Here is a 16,820-nt window from a genome sequence, read left to right as displayed (position 1 = left end):
CACTAGTCATTGGATTAGGGTTCTCCTGAACCCAATAAATCATTTTAATTTGATTACATCTGTAAAGACCCTGTTTCGAAATACGTTCACATTTACAAGTACTGGGCTGCAGGTTCCGACTTAAATGTATCTTTTTTGGAGTCACATTCCCACCAATAACAGATGCCCTACAATAGTATCTTGTTTGTCACTTTTCTAAGTTATACTCAATCCCTGTGGGAAGCAGCTTTATAATATCTGGCCAAGAACACACATTTTGATGCAGATCTGAGTGGAGGTCCTGCTTCTCCTTTTGGACTTCAGCTCTCTAAACTTCAGTTCTCACATATGTAAAGTGGGAAAAGTAAGCCTACCTACCCTATGGTTGCTACATGTGAGGTATTTAGCACAGGACCTGGCTCATGGGGCATACTCCGTAAAACAATAGGCCTCCTAGTTATGCAAGCAAAACCTTTTCTTTTTTTCCTTCTGCCCTTGCACACAGTCACATGGATTTAGAGCAGAGAATGTCATCGGACTTGTGAGTCCTACCTGAATACTCACATACACAGGCCAACCCACTGTTACCACCTTAATCCCTCTGGACTAGAAGATGTCAAGTCAACTCAAGATTTATTCGTGAGACAAGTTGAGCTTTCTTTTTCCCGCATCCCTCCTTGTCTAAGTCCCATCTGTTTGGCAAGCTTAATGTGGCACAGGGGAAATGCTAAGAAAACAAACTTTTGCCATCCTCAGTGGGATGTTCCTCTACGCACAGTTCCCTCCTCTCCTCTCCACTTTGTTTCTTTTGTAAACAGCCAAACTCTCCCCACCCCCCACACCACCCCAGGGTGGGACAGAAGTCCTCTGGCTTGAGTTTCTGCTGATTTCATGCTCTTTGATGTTGGCGTGGCTCTGAAGTAGCGGCTGGTAAAGAGAAACCACCATTTGTGCTGAAAAAAAAAAGGAAAGAAAAGAAAAAGAGAAAAAACCTGCTCTTTTATCTGTGTCTCCCTCTAAATCGCGGAAAGGTGGTATTGTGGAGAGAGAGAACAAGTAGGATTTTATGTTCCTGCCCCTGCCATGCAGCCACGTGAACATCAAAGCTCTCAGGGCCCTGGGAGTGGTGGGAGGGAGGTGATGTGAGCAGAGACAAAGGTGCTCCCAGGGATTTGGGCTGCTTTTGTTGGTGGCTGGGCAGGAAGACCAGGAGCTCCAAGTTTTAGCATGGACAGGGAGGCTCTAAGAGGCCTGAAGTGAAATTGATGACACTTCTCTGTGGTATTGGGAACAAGATGCTCTCTTTCCATTCAAAATGCTGGCTGCTAGCTGGGCATGGTGGCTATGCCTGTAATTCCAGCACTTTGGGAGGCTGAGGTGGGTGGATCACCTGAGGTCAGGAGTTCAAGACCAGCCTTACCAACATGGTGAAACCCTGTCTACAAAAATACAAAAATTAGCTGGGCATGATGGTGGGTGCTTGTACTTCTAGCTACTAGGGAGGCTGAGGCAGGAGAATTGCTTGAACCCGGGAGGCGGAGGTTGCAGTAAGCCTAGATTGTGCCATTGCACTCCAGCCTGGGCGACAGATCCAGACTCCATCTAAAAAAAAAAACAAAAAAACAAAAAAACGAAAAACATACAAAAACAAAAACAAAATGCTGGCTGCCTACTGAATAGGGTAACAGTGAGAAGCATGATAATATTAATAATTGCCATAGCCATCATTCTTTTTCTGGGCATGCAGAAGTACTTTACATACATAGTTTCTCTGAGTCTACATCACAACCTTATGTTATAGTAATTGCTATCTTCATTCTGCATAGAGAAAAAGAGCCCTAAAGAGGCCCTGAGGTCATGCAGAAGCAGGATTTAAACCCGGGTCTGCTGACACCAAAGTTTTCTCTTAACCACTAAGCTCTATGGTCTAAGAAATATTTCTTTTCTCTTGAGCCTGGGAGGCGGAGGTTGCATTCAGCTGAGATCATGCCATTGTGCTCCAGCCTGGGCGGCAGAGTGAGACCCTGTCTCACACACAAAAAGGAAAGTTTTCTTTTTTTCAACTTTTTCAATTGAAATACACATAACACAAAATTTACCATTGTAACCATTTTAAATTGTACAATTCAGTGGTATTAAATACATTCACAATATTGTATATCCATCACCAACATCCATCTGTGGAACTCTTTTCATCTTGTAAAACTGAAACTCTATACTCATTAAAAAGTAGGCTGGGCATGGTGGTTCATGCTTGTAATTCCAGCACTTTGGGAGGCCAAGGTGGGAGGATTGCCTGAGCCAGGAGGTTGAGGCTGCAGTGAGCTGTGATTGGGCCATTGCAGTCCAGCTTGGCTGACAGAGTGAGACACTGTCTAAAAAAAAAAAAAAGAAAAAGAAATAGATCACCATTCCTCCCTCTCCCCAGTCCCTGGCAATCACCATTTCACTTTGTCTCTATGATTTTGACTACTCTAAGTATCTCATATAAGTGGAGTTATACTGTATTTGTCATTTGTGACAGGATTACTTTACTTAGCGTAATGTCCTCAAAGTTCAGCTATGGTGTAGCATATGTCAGAATTTCATTCTTTTTTAAGGCTGAATAATATTCCATTTTATGGCTATAACATAGTTTATCTGTTAATCCATTGATAGACACCCAGGTTACTGCCATGTTTTAATTATTGCGAATATTGCTGCTATCGACATGGTTGTATAAATATCTCTTTGAGACCCTACATTCAATTCTTTTGGGTATATACCCAGAAGTGGAATTGCTGGATCACATAGTGATTCTATTTTTAGGGGAACCACCACACTGTTTTACATAGTCACTGCACCATTTCATTAAAAGTAATTGCAGTTTTTGCCATTACATTCAGTGGCAAAACTGCAATTACTTTTGCCCCAACCTAATACATTCCTGCCACCAGTGTACACGGCTTCCAGTTTCTCCACATCATCACCAACACTTGTTATTTTCAATTTTTTTGATAGTAGTCAATGTAATGGGTGTGAGGTGGTGGTATCTTGTAGTTTTGATTTTCATTTCCCTAATGATTAGTGTTGTTGAGCATCTTTTCCTGTGCTTATTGGCCATTTGTATAAGTTCTTTGGAGAAATGTCTATTCAAATCATTTTCTCTTTTTTCTCTTTTTTTTTTTGAGACAGAGTCTCATTCTGTTCCTCAGGCTGGAGTGCAGTGGTTTGATCTCTGCTCATTGTAGCCTCCACCTCCTGGGCTCAAGCGATCCTCCTACCTCAGCCTCCCAGGTAGCTGGGACTATAGACATGCACCAACACACCTAGCTCATTTTCCCATTTTTTGTAGAGATAGGGTTTTGCCATGTTGCCCAGGCTGGTCTTGAACTCCTGGGCTCAAGTGATCCATTGGCCTCAAGTGATCTCTCCCAAAGTGGTGGGATTACAGGCAGGAGCCACCATGCCCAGCCTTTTTGCCCGTTTTTAAAATCAGGTTGTTTGTTGTTGTTATTAAGTTTTGGAAGTTCTGTATATATTTTAGATATTAATCCCTTATCAGATATATGATTCGCAAATATTTTCTCCCGTTCTGTGGGTTGCCTTTTTGCTCTGTTAATATTGTCTTTTGATGCACACATATTTAAAATTTTCGCGAAGTCCAATATGTCTATTTTTTTCTTTTGTTGCCTGTGCCTTCGGAGTCATATCCAAAAAAGTTGTCACCAAATCCAATGTCATGTAGCTTTTGGCTTTCTTCTAAGAGATTTATCGTGTTAGGTCTTACATTTAGGTGTTTGATCAAATTTGAGTTAATTTTTGTATATGGTGTTAGATAACGGCCCAACTTCGTTCTTTTACATCTGGATATCCAGTTTTCCAAGCACTATTAGTTGAAAAGACTGGGCTTTTCCCATCGAATAATATTGGCATCTATGTCAAAAATAATTTGGCTGTATATGAGAGGGTTTATTTTTGGGCTCTCCATTCTATTCCTTTGGTGTATATGTCTGTCTTTATGCCAGTATTATGCTATTTTGGTTACTGTAGCTTTGTAGTATGTTCTGAAATCAGGAAGTATGAGTCCTCCAGCTTTTTCTTTTTTTTCTCAAAATTATTTTGGCTATTCAGAGTCCCTTCAGATTCCATGTGAATTTTAGAATGGAACTTTCCATTTCTGCAAAAACCTCACAAGGATTTTGATAGGGATTGCAGTGAATTTGCAGATCACTTTGGGTAGCATTGACATCTTAACAATACTAAGTCTTCCAGTCCACGAATATAAGATATGCTTTCATTAACTTATGTCTTTTTTTTTTTTTTTTTTTTTTTTGAGACGGAGTCTCACTCTGTTGCCCAGGCTGGAGTGCAGTGGCAGCATCTCAGCTCACTGCAACCTCCGTCTCCCGAGTTCAAGTGATTCTCCTGCCTCAGCCTCTCAAGTAGCTGGGATTACTGGCCCCCACCACCACGCCCGGCTAATTTTTGTATTTTTAGTAGAGACAGGGTTTCACCATGTTGGTCAAGCTGGTCTCGGTCTCCTGACCTCAGGTGACCCGCCTGTCTCAGCCTCCCAAAGTGCAGGGATTACAGGCATGAGCCACAGCACCTGGCCTTACTTATGTCTTCTTTACTTTTTTTCATTAGTGTTTTGTAGTTTTCATTGTACATGTCTTTCACCTTCTTGGTTAAGTTCATTCCCAGGTTTAGGTTTACTTTTTTTTTTGATGCTATTGTAAATGAAATTGTTTTGTAATTTTCTTTTCAGATTGTTAATTGTTAGTGTACAGAAATGCAACTGGTTTCTATGTGTTGACTTTTTAACCTGCCACTTTGCTGAATTAATTTATGAGCTCCAACAGGGTTTTTTTTTTTTTTTTTTTTTTGGTGTGGAATCTTTTTAAGTTTTTTACACTTAAGATCATATTATCTGCAAACAGAAACAATTTATACCTCTTCCTTTCCAACTTGGATGTCTTTTATTTCTTTTTCTTGCCTAATTGCTCTGGTTAGAACCCCTAGTACTAGGTTGAATAGAAGTGGAGGGAATGGGCATTTTGTTTTTGTTTTTGAGATGGAGTCTCACTCTGTTACCCAGGCTAGTGTATAGTAGTGTGATCTTGGCTCACTGTAACCTCTGCCTCCCGGATTCAAGTGATTCTTCTGCCTCAGCCTCCAGAGTAGCTGGGATTACAGGTGCATGCTATCATGCCTGGCTAATTTTTGTATTTTTAGTAGAGACGGGGTTTCATCATGTTGGCCAGGCTGGTCTTGAACTTCTGACCTCAGGTGATCCACCTGCCTTGGCCTCCCAAAGTGCTGGGATTACAGGCATGAGCCACTGCACCAGGCCGATAATGGGCATTTTTGTTTTTTTCCTCATCTTAGGGAAAAAGCTTTTTGACTTTCAGCATTGAGTATGATGTCTGCTATAGATTTTTCATATGTGGCTTTTATTATGTTGAGGTAGCTTTTTTCTGTTTTTGGTTTGTTGAGTGTTTTTATCATGAAAAGGTGGTGAATTTTGTCAAACGCTTTTTCTGCATCAATTGAGATGATCATGTAGTTCTTTAACCCTTTCATTCTGTTAATGGGGTGTATTACATTGATTGATTTTCTCTCTTTTTTTGAGAGACAGGGTCTCACTCTGTTGCCCAGATTGGAGTGAAGTGGCACAATCATAGCTCACTACAGGCTCAACATCCCAGGCTTAAGTGATCTTTCCACCTCAGTCTACCGACCAGCTGGAACTACAGCTGTGTGCTGCCATGCCCAGCTTTTTTGTTGTTGTTTATTTATTTATGTATTTATTTATTTTTGCGAGACGGAGTCTTGCTTTGTTGCCCAGGCTGGAAGTGCAGTGGCATGATCTTGGCTCACTGCAACCTCTGCCTCCCGGGTTCAAGCAATTGTCTGCCTCAGCCTCCCAAGTCTGGGATTACAGGCACCCACAACCACACCTGGCTAATTTTTTTTTTTTTTTTAGATGGAGTTTCACTTTGGTTGCCCAGGCTAGAGTGCAATGGCACTATTTCGGCTCACTGCAACCTCCATCTCCCAGGTTTAAGTGATTCTCCTGCCTCAGCCTCCCAAGTAGCAGGGATTACAGGTGCCTGCCACCATGCCTGGCTAATTTTTTGTGTTTTTAGTAGGGATGGGGTTTCACCATGTTTGCCAGGCTGGTCTCAAGCTCCTGATCTCAGGTGATCCACCTACCTCAGCCTCCCAAAGTGCTGGGATTACAGGTGTGAGCCACCACGCCTGGCCACACCTGGCTAATTTTTTTTCAGTATTTTTAGTAGAGATGGGTTTCACCATGTTGGCCAGGCTGATTTCAAACTCCTGACTTCAAGTCATCCACCTTCCTTGGCCTCCCAAAGTGCTGGTATTACAGGCATGAGCCCAAGCCCGGCCATGCCCAGTTAATTTTTTAACTTATGTAGAGATAGGGTCTTGTTATGTTGCCCAGGCTGAACAACAGAGCTCAAGTGATTCTCCTGCCTTAGTATCACAAAGTTTTGAGATTACAGGCATGAACCACTGAGCTCGGCCAATTCATTTTCATATGTTGAACTGTCCCTGCATTCCAGGAATAAATCCTACTTGCTCATAGTGTATGATCCTTCTACTATGCTGCTAAATTCAGTTTGCTAATATTTTGCTGAGGATTTTTCACACATGTTCATAAAGGATATCGATCTGTAGTCTTCTAGTGTTTTTGGCTTTGGTATTAGGGTAATGCTGGTCTCATAGAATGATTTAGGAAGTGTTTCCTCCTCTTTAATTTTTAAAGAAAAGTTTGAGAAGGATTGGTATTAGTTGTTTAAATATTTGGTAGAATTTACTAGTGAAGCCAACAGGTCCAGGACCTTTCTTTGTTGGGAGATGTTTGATTACTAATTCAGTCTCCTTACTAGTTATCAGTCTATTCATATTTTCTGTCCCCTCGTGATTTAGTTTTAGTGGGTTTTGTGTTTCTCATAATCTTTCCATTTTATCCAGGTTATCCTACTTGTTGACATACAATTGTTCACAATACTCTCTTACAATCCTTTTTATTTCCGTAGAGTTGGTAGTAATTTTCCCATTTTCATTTTTGATTTTAGTAATTTGAGTCAACTTCTCTCTTTTTTTTAGTCCATGTAGTTAAAGGTTTGTCAATTTTGTCCATCTTTTCAAAGAGCCAACTTTTGGTTTTATTAATTTTCCCTTTTGTTTTCCTATTTTCTATTTCATTAATCTCTGTTCTAATCTTTGTTATTCTCTTCTTTCTGCTAGCATTAGGTTTTGTTTGTTCTTTTTTTTCTAGTTTCTTATTTGTAAAGTTAGGTTGTTGATTTGAGATCTTTCTTGTTCCTAAATTTAAACATTTATAGCTATAACTTTTCCTTTTAGCACTGCTTTTGCTATGTCCTGTAAGTTTTGGTTGGTTGTGTTTTTGTTTTTGTTTTTTTCTTCTGTAGTTTCAAATTTTTGTTGCAATTTTTTCTTTGATCTATTTGGTTTTTCATTTTTTTTACTGTATTTATTTTTATTTTTATATATTTTTAAAAAATAGAGGTGGAGTCTCACTATGTTGCCCAGGCTGGTCTTGAACTCCTGGGGTCAAGCGATTCACTTACCTTGGCCTCCCAAAGTGCTGGGATTATAGGCTTGAGCCACTGCACCTGGTCTTTTGATTATTGATGCATTGTTTAATTTCCACAAACTTGGGAATTTTCCAGTTTTACTTCTGTTATTGATTTCTAACTTCATCCTATTGTGCTTAGAGAAGATGCTTTATATAATATCTATCTTTTTTTTTTTTTTGAGACGGAGTTTCGCTCTTGTTGCCCAGGCTGGAGAGCAATGGCATGATCTCAGCTGACTGCAACCTCTACCTCCTGGGTTCAAGCGATTCTCCTGCCTCAGCCTCCTGAGTAGCTGGGATTACAGGCATTCACCACCACGCCTGGCTAATTTTGTATTTTTAGTGGAGATGGGGTTTCTCCATGTTGGTCAGGCTTCTCTCGAACTCCCAACCTCAGGTGATCCACCCACCTTGTCGTCCCAAAGTGCTGGGATTACAGGCATGAGCCACCACGCCAGGCCTATAATATCTATCTTTTAAAATGTATTGAGACTTAATTTGTGGCCTAATGTATAGTCTATTCTGGAAAATGTCTCGTGCGCTTCAGAAGAATGTATATGCTGTTGTGCAGAGTGTTCTGTATATGTCTGTTAGCTCTAGTTGGTTTATTATGTTGTTTAAGTCCTCTCTCTCCTTACTTCTGTGTGGTCGTTCTATCCATTATTATTATTATTATTATTATTATTGAGACAGGGTCTTGCTCTGTTGCATAGGCTGGAGTGCAGTGGCGCGATCACAGCTCACTACAGCCTTGACCTCTTGGGCTCAAGCAATCCTCCCACCTCAGCCTCCTGAGTAGCTGGACTATAGGCATGTGCCATCATGCCCAGGTAATTTTTTTTTTTTTGGTAGAGACAGGGTGTCAGTATGTTTCCCAGGCTGGTCTCAAACTCCTGGGCTTAAGCAGTCCTCCCACCTTGGCCTCCCAGAGTGCTGGAATTACAGGTGTGAGCCACGGTGCCTGGCCATGTTACTAAAACTTTCCAAATCTCAGATTTTTATCTATAAAATGAGAATGTCCACAGATATAGGACTGTTGTAAAGATGAAATTAAATAAAGTATTTGTAGCAGGTAAGATGGTTTTGGCTATAAGAAACAGAAAACTCCATTCAAAATTTACTTCAATGTGAAAATTCACTATCCCACATATTAAGAAGTCCCAAGGAAGACCAATTCCAGTCTTGGTTAGTCCATTGGCTCAAAAATGTTATCAAGAATCCAGAATCTTCTTTCTTCTCTGCCATGTTTGGTGTGACAAATTTTGTCCTTAGCCAAGCCAGCTGCTCTCATGATCACAAAATGGCTGCTGTAATTCCAGACATCACATGGAGATGTAAAAAAAGAGTGTGCTTTTTCTCATCTCTCTCTCTCTTTCCATGAGGGCCATTGGCATTCATCTACACTCTCAGATGTCTCTACTAACATAGGCTTCATCAGAGGCATCATACAGCTCTTTTTAAGAGCATAAACCCTTTCCTTTTGGAATCTCTTCTCCTCCCACCTCCCAGTCATGTTATACAGTCATGTCTAATCAATCACTGGCAAGAGGACTAGAACCACCCTGCAGACCTTAGACCAATCAGGTTTTACTGCTGGGGAAATTTGGGAGAGAGTCCCCGTTTCGTGACACTTGTGGGGAAATGTGAATGCTACTAGTTCAACACTGGACATATTGTGCCATAGAAGGAGGGGAGATCTGTTGGGTAGGCACTTACAAAAATATCCTGTGATCCTTTTGTAGTTCATAAGCATGGTAATTGGGTTTTCATGCTCATGTGTGAGCTGTACCTCCCTTAAACCTTGTTATGATTTTGACACATTACCCATCTGACAAGAACTTTCAAAAAAACACTAAAAAAGAAAAAAAAAGAATAAAATAAAATAAATAAATAAGAGTAAAACAAAGTAAGAATAAAATAAAATTTTAAAGATCCTGCAGATTATGTGCCAAGTGCCCTGCATAGAGCCTGGCAGCTGTGTGGGCTCCGATCTCTTCCATTCATTTGTATGAATGAGGAGAGGTGGCTCATTTTGATTAGTTAAGTTTCCAACTATGGGCTGTTTTAAAAAAGATATATTGTGATGCCTTCATGAAACGCAAAAACTCAGTGAAAAAAGAGTAAGGCTGGAAACCCTGTAAAGCAGGTCCCAGGCCAGTTTTTTCAAGAGGGTTGTATAAGCATTTTATTATTTATTTATTTATTTTTTAAAGACAGGGTCTTACTACGGGGTCTCACTATGTTGCCTAGGTTGGTCTTGAACTCTTGGGCTGAAGCAATTCTCTTGCCTCAGTCTCCCAAGTAGCTGGGACAACAGGTGTGCACCACTGCACTCAATGGTTTTGTAAGCCTTGACTCCATAAAACAACTTTAGTTACTTAAAAGTACCTGGTGATATACGAGTAAATAAACATAGTTTTCAAATATGACATTCCAGGCAAGTTCTTGGTTGTATAACCAATGTTTTCAATGAAATCTCAGTAAAATTAAGTCCCAGATATGTCCTTATCGCATCTACGGAAATAACTATATTGGTATGAAAAGAAGAATATTCATTAAGAGTTTCCAGATTCTGGAGGGGTTAGGCTGGAAGAATATGATATCATTCATAAATGTTTCATTTCCATTTATAAAAACAGAGTCTACTAAATTGTTATGGGTTATTGATAAAAGAAAAAAGAAAGGCCTTCTGTATATTAAAACATCAATAATCTCACAGCTGCAGATGCTGCGAAGAAGAATAAAAATAATTTTGTAAAAAGAAAAAGAAAAAAATCAGTAATACTCCCCCCGCCCACCATAAACTACAATCATTCCTCATCAGTTCATTTAGCCCTATGTAATTAATTCTTGTTTCACTGGATCTTGGGTTAGCATTTTCATGACTCCATTTGTTTCTTGCCTAGAGTTCTGGAAATCCTTACTCTGTTTGCTGGTGTGGTCTCAAAATTGTTTAAGTGATGCCATTAGCAGCACATACCCCAAAATACCCAACATAGTCCTTTTCCATGGGTCTCTGAGACAGTCCTTTGTTGAAGAGGAAACATTTTCAAGGAAGCATCAGAGTAAAACAAAAAAACTACCTCTAGATGACAAAAGGCTTAAAATACTGTGCTTTGCTGTGTATTACTGATAATTTTCAAAAGCAAAAGTTCTGATTCTGATAAGAATTTATTCCAATAGGCCAGGCGCGGTGGCTCACGCTTGTAATCCCAGCACTTTGGGAGGCCGAGGCGGGCGGATCACGAGGTCAGGAGATCGAGACCGCGGTGAAACCTCGTCTCTACTAAAAAATACAAAAAATTAGCCGGGCGTGGTGGCGGGCGCCTGTAGTCCCAGCTACTCGGAGAGGCTGAGGCAGGAGAATGCCGTGAACCCGGGAGGCGGAGCTTGCAGTGAGCCAAGATTGCGCCACTGACTTCAAGCTGGGCCAGAGAGGCAGACCCCGTCTCAAAAAAAAAAAAAAAAAGAAAAAAAAAAGAATTTATTCCAATAAAAATGCAACTGATAAGAAAATTCGGTTGCTTCTGTGGCATGCCAAAAAGAAAATAAAGTTGATTCAAAAAAATTTTAGATAAAATAATTAAAAACATAATGATTAGCTCTTTTTCAAAGAAGACAGGCCAAGTGCAGTGGCTCACGCTTGTAATTTCAGCACTTTGAGAGGCTGAGGCAGGTGGATCACCTGAGGTCAGGAGTTCGAGACCAGCCTGGCCAACATGGTGAAATCCTGTCTCCACTAAAAACACAAAAAATTAGCTGGGTGTGGTGGTGGGCACCTGTAATCCCAGCTACTCGGGAGGCTGAGGCAGGGGAATCTCTTGAACCCAGGAGGTGGAGGTTGCAGTGAGCCAAGATTGCACCATTGGACACTAGCCTGGGCGACAAGAGCAAAACTCCCTCATAAAAACAAAAACAAAAAAAAAAACTTACAATGATTAGCTCTATTTTTAAAGAAGACAGGCCAGGCTCGGTGGCTCATACTTGTAATCCCAGCACTTTGGGAGGCCGAGGCAGGCAGATCACCTGAGGTCAGTAGTTTGAGACCAGCCTGGCCAACATGGTGAAATCCTGTCTCTACTAAAAACACAAAAAAATTAGCCAGGCGTAGTGGCACACGCCTGTAATCCCAGCTACTCGGAAGGCTGAGGCAGGAGAATTGCTTGAACCTGGAAGGCGGAGGTTTGAATGAGCCAAGATCGCACCGCTGCATTCCAGCCTGGGCGACAGATGGAGATTCTGTCTCAAAACAACAACAACAACAAAATAAGACAGTGAACATTGTATGTAATTTGTAAAAATGGATGAACATAATCTTTCCAGAGAAAAAAATCTTGAGATATAATGTAATAATGCTGAAACATAATATAACACGAATTTGCTAAGTAAGAATATAACAAAAATATATCAAGAATATCAAGTAAAGAGAATTCGTGGTCCTCAGTAGTTCTTAGACATCTGTTTATTAGTAAAATTCTGTAAGTGATGTCAATCCCCAATTGAAAACCACTGCCCTAGAAGATACTAGATTCAAATTAAATAAGTAAAGCTGTGATCAAGTTAACACTTAGAAAACAACTGAAATTGGGCCAGGCACTGTGGCTCTCATCTGTAATTCCAGCACTTTGGGAGGCTGAGGCAGGATGATCACTTGAACCCAAGAGTTTGAGACCAGCATAGATGACAGAGTGAGACCCATTTCTATTAAAAAAAAAAAAAAAACTGAAATCATGAGTGATGACACTGTAGTGTCATTGTCTATATGGCAAAGCAGCACTAGGGCCCTAATAAGGAGAAATGTGTCATGGACGGCGAGGACACTGCAAAGCTCTGGAAAATGCCCATAGAGCATACAGTTTCTGAAATATACTAACAACATGCAACATATACCAGTTTAACCTAGGAAAGGCTGAGCATCTCTTCTGATTTCACAAGTCTTTCATGTGGTTCATCAATAGTAATCCAGCATGTAAACCTAATTATTTCTAACACCTCTCTTTTCAAAAGGCTAAATAATAAGTCTTTGTGATTTGCCAGGGGCCCTCTAGGAAATCTCAAAATAGTTTTAGTAGCAAAAAAAAATCCTGAAAGCTTCATTTTATTTTGTATTTAGAATTCCATTTTAGGGAGGCAAAAACCAGACGCTGTCAGGCAATTTGAACACTTATGACAGGAATCAGATCTAGGTGTCTAAAAAACTATTTGCGAGCTGGGTACAGTGGCTCACACCTGTAATTTCACACTTTGGGAGGCTGAGGCTGGTGGATCACCTGAGGTCAGGAGTTTGAGACCACCCTGGCCAACATGGGGGTGAAACCTCGTCTCTACTAAAAATACAAAAATTAGCCAGGCATGGTGGCACATGCCTGTAATTCTAGCTACTGGGGAGGCTGAGGCAGAAAAATTGCTTGAACTGGGGAGGTGAAGGTTGCAGTAAGCGGAGATCGTGCCACTGCACTCCAGCCTGGGCAACAAAGCGAGACTCCGTCTCAAAACAAACAAACAAACAAACAAACACAAAACAAACCCAAAACAAAACAAAAACTAAAACAAAACTCTTTGGCTCCTCATTTCTAAGTGACAATAAAGTATTTAAAAAGTAAAAATAGAAGGTAACATGACTGTAAGGACTCTTATATCTTTCCTAAGTGAGAAACTTTTGTTTTCTTAAATAGTCAAGGACATAATAATAAATTCAGCATAAACCGTTGAAGGCTATTCCAGTAAAATACAGAATCTTTGCTGTCTGCGCCGATTACATAAGAAAAACAAAAAGCCCTTCATCTTGTAGATGAAGGCAATAAACAGTAACCAAGGGAACAAGTCTGTCAAAATTGAGCAAAATTTGACAGCTTTCATAGCCTTTCAGACTCATTGTTTGCACAAGCCATAACCCGAGGCAAACAAAATTGTGAGAATAATGAATCAATAAAACACAAATTTATATTTTCTATAATCTTAAGTATTAAGTAGAAGTAATGGTAGCTTGTTCAATCAAGAAACCTGTTTAAGAAGTACATGCCCAAGTAGAATTAAAATACTAGCAGGTATTATATTTAATGCTGATAAATCAGAATTTATCTAGCTAATCTGATTATCAGCTAATCTGTAGCTGTTTTTATTAAACCAAAATTATTTAACTAGTCTTGGTTGCTGAAGACTTACCTAAATTATGTGAACTTGAAATCTTAAAACATTTCCATGTTACTTTCTATAAAAATTACATTGAAAATATTAGAAGTTCGATTTCCTTATTTTCTAGCAATTCTAGAAACGATTAATACAAACACTTATTTATCTCTATAAGCTAATCAGAATAGAGCTCCTTTAATTTCAGAGATTTTCTAACCCAATTTATTAATACCAACAAGAGGTGAAAATTATTATGTGAGATTTAAAGGCCTTTCTGAATTATAGAAACATAAGCGTGGAAACAGACAGAGGGAGCTTATAGTTTTAATTCTAGATTTTCAGTCATGAGTCAAAGTAAACATACATTTATAAAACTCACCAGTCAAAGAGCTTTTTTCCTAGTAGGTATCGAAGGGGACCAGAATATGTCACCCCAAAATATGCTACTTTGGCATAAGGATTATTTTGAGCTGAAGATAATTGAAAAATAGCAGATGCAGGAAAAAACTCCCTTCTGTTTAAAAGCAGGGCATACACGTCCGTTTTTTGTAAAGTTGTCTCACTCTTCTATATGAGGAAGAGAACTACTAGAGACAATTCTTATCAGTGGAGACTCATCTGTATAACAAACCATACTAAACAACCTTACTTACCACACATTTCCTAATTTCCTACTCACCTTCCCATGATCATTTTACACCCCCCACCCTCCAAGAAACCAAAAAGCACCCCCTTTCCTTGGTCTAATCTTTCCTCCACACCTTATCTTTCTTGTTGAGATGGTAGATAAGCTCCAAATTCTGGCTAGGTGGTGGCTTATGCCTATAATCCCAGCACTTTGGGAGGCCAAGGTGGGCAGATCACCTGAGGTCAGGAGTTCAAGACCAGCCTGGCCAACATGGTGAAACCCCATCTCTACTAAAAATACAAAAAAAAGTAGCTGGGCATGGTGGCGGGTGCCTGTAATCCCAGCTACTTGGGAGGCTGAGGCAGGAGAATCCCTTGAACCTGGGAGGTGGAGGTTGCAGTGAGCCGAGATTGTACCACTACACTCCAGCCTGGGCAACAGAGCAAGACTCTGTCTCAAAAAAAAAAAAAAAGGCAAATTCTAACCATGTCCTCAAGCCCCATATGTTTGTGAACTCCTGTGTGTGCAAATACACTTAATTAAATTTATTTTTCTCTTGTTGATCTGTCTTTTGTCAGATTGTTTAATTTGTAGGGTCCTAGCCATTGAACTTAGAGGAGAGGAGGAAAATTTTTTCCTCCCTTGCAGTTTAAACTCTTAATGATTTGCATTCAAAATATAAAGGTGAACATGCAGAAAAGACTAACAAACTAGATTCTCTGTTATCTCTCACCCAGCAGAAACAAGTTCTATATAAACTCTTAATTCATTTGCAGAGATCATCAAATGATCTGATCATAAAACCAAGTTCCAGCTGGGCACTGTGGCTCACACCTGTAATCCCACCCAGCATTTTGGGAGGCCAAGGCGGGCAGATCACAAGGTCAGGAGTTTGAGACCAGCCTGGCTACAGTGAAATCCTGTCTCTACTAAAAATACAAAAAATTAGCTAGGTGTGGTGACACGTGCCTGTAATCCCAGTTACTCAGGAGGCAAAGGCAGGAGAATCACTTGAACCCAGGAGGTGGAGGTTGCAGTGAGCCAAGATCAAGCTATTGCGCTCCGCTCAGGCAACAGCGTGAGACTTTGACTCAAAAAAAACCAAAAAACAAACAAACAAAAAACAACCAAATTCCCACCCAAAAAGCAAACAAACTAAATTCTCTGGAGCCTTTCACCCAACAGAGACTAGATCTCTATGTGACATTTACAAAGATCATTAAATGGTCAGACCATAAAACTAATTCTCAATGGGGAATAATTTACTGGCTATAAACAAACCAAAACCAAAATTAGTAAGGGCAAAATAAAATTAGAAAAACCGAGTCAGCAAAGTTCTATTGTTCACTTCATGTTACTTGACCTCATGAATCAAGAAAATATATTTCTGTGCTTGAATTGCCCATGTGGTGCACTTCTCTGTGGATGAAGTCTACCTGGCTCTGGTCAGCAAAATCCACAGGGCATCTTGGTGAATCCTCCAAAACTGTTAAAAGACGACTTTCAGAAAAAAGGTATTAGGTTGGTGCAAAAGTAATTGGGGTTTGGATCACTACTTTTAATGGCAAAAATCACAATAGCTTTTTCCCCAACCTAATGAAATCATGACTCTTCTATAGATATAAAAATGAACATGTGCTAAAAAATTTATTTTGCTCATATGATACTAGGGAATAAGACACATGTTATAACTGGTTTATTTGTTTGCTTGGGATGCCACAGCAAGGTATGACAAACTGGGTGGCTTAAACAACGGAAATTTGTTCTCTCACAGTTGTCGCAGCTGGAAGTTCGAAATCAAGGTGTTGGTAGGGTTGGTTCCTTCTGGGGGCTTTGAGGGGAATCTGTTCTGTGTATCTCTCCCAGTTTCTGGTGGTTTTGGTGGCAATCCTCTGTGTTCCTTAGCTTGGAGACATATTACCCTATCTCTCGCTTCCTCTTCACTTGGCATTCTTTTGTGTATGCACGAAGAGGAAGGTAATTTGTCTCTGTGTCTAAATCACCTTTTATTTTTCTTAAGGACACAGTCATATTATATCAGGGCCCACTCTCATGGCCTCATCTTGATCGTCTGCAAAGACCCTATTTCCAAATAAGCTCACATTCCCAGGTACTGGGGGTTGGGACATATTTTCAATATTTTTTGGGGAAGGGGATGCAATTCAACCCATAGCGTCTGGCTCAAAGGAAAAGTCAAAACAGCACAGGTTTTTTTTTACAAGTAAAGGAATGCTGAGATGAATTGCAAATGGAGGCAAAATTGTTTCATCCGTGAGTGAAGGATAGGGCCAGGGGGAGTCAATTAAATCACTACCAGATAGGACAGAAGTTATATATCTATCAGTTACCTACAACTTACAAAGATTTACAGAGTAGCTCAAAGACAATAAACAGGGCTAGAATCTCATAACCCAGAAGGGTATGCATAAGTGATGCATTGTTTTTTATTAAAGCGTATTTTTTCTATGC

The 16,820-nt window shown here is 40.0% G+C and overlaps 1 protein-coding gene and 2 non-coding genes across 3 annotated transcripts in view; 2 read left to right on the top strand and 1 right to left on the bottom strand.

Moving 5' to 3' along the window:
- LOC131380755 (uncharacterized) overlaps nt 1–16,820 on the top strand; it is a 517,791-nt gene that overhangs the window by 185,457 nt on the left and 315,514 nt on the right. The gene's annotated exons all lie outside the window — the stretch shown is intronic.
- Nucleotides 8,961–9,040, bottom strand: LOC116479786 (small nucleolar RNA SNORD74). The gene has a single exon (XR_004251092.1). It is a non-coding gene; the product is annotated as a small nucleolar RNA SNORD74 (small nucleolar RNA).
- Nucleotides 9,322–9,425, top strand: LOC116479805 (small nucleolar RNA U13). The gene has a single exon (XR_004251110.1). It is a non-coding gene; the product is annotated as a small nucleolar RNA U13 (small nucleolar RNA).

Source organism: Hylobates moloch, unplaced genomic scaffold (genome assembly GCF_009828535.3).
Source record: "Hylobates moloch isolate HMO894 unplaced genomic scaffold, HMol_V3 SCAFFOLD_12, whole genome shotgun sequence".
In the NCBI taxonomy this organism is placed as follows: domain Eukaryota; kingdom Metazoa; phylum Chordata; class Mammalia; order Primates; family Hylobatidae; genus Hylobates; species Hylobates moloch.
This window is presented reverse-complemented; position numbering and strand designations above follow the sequence as displayed.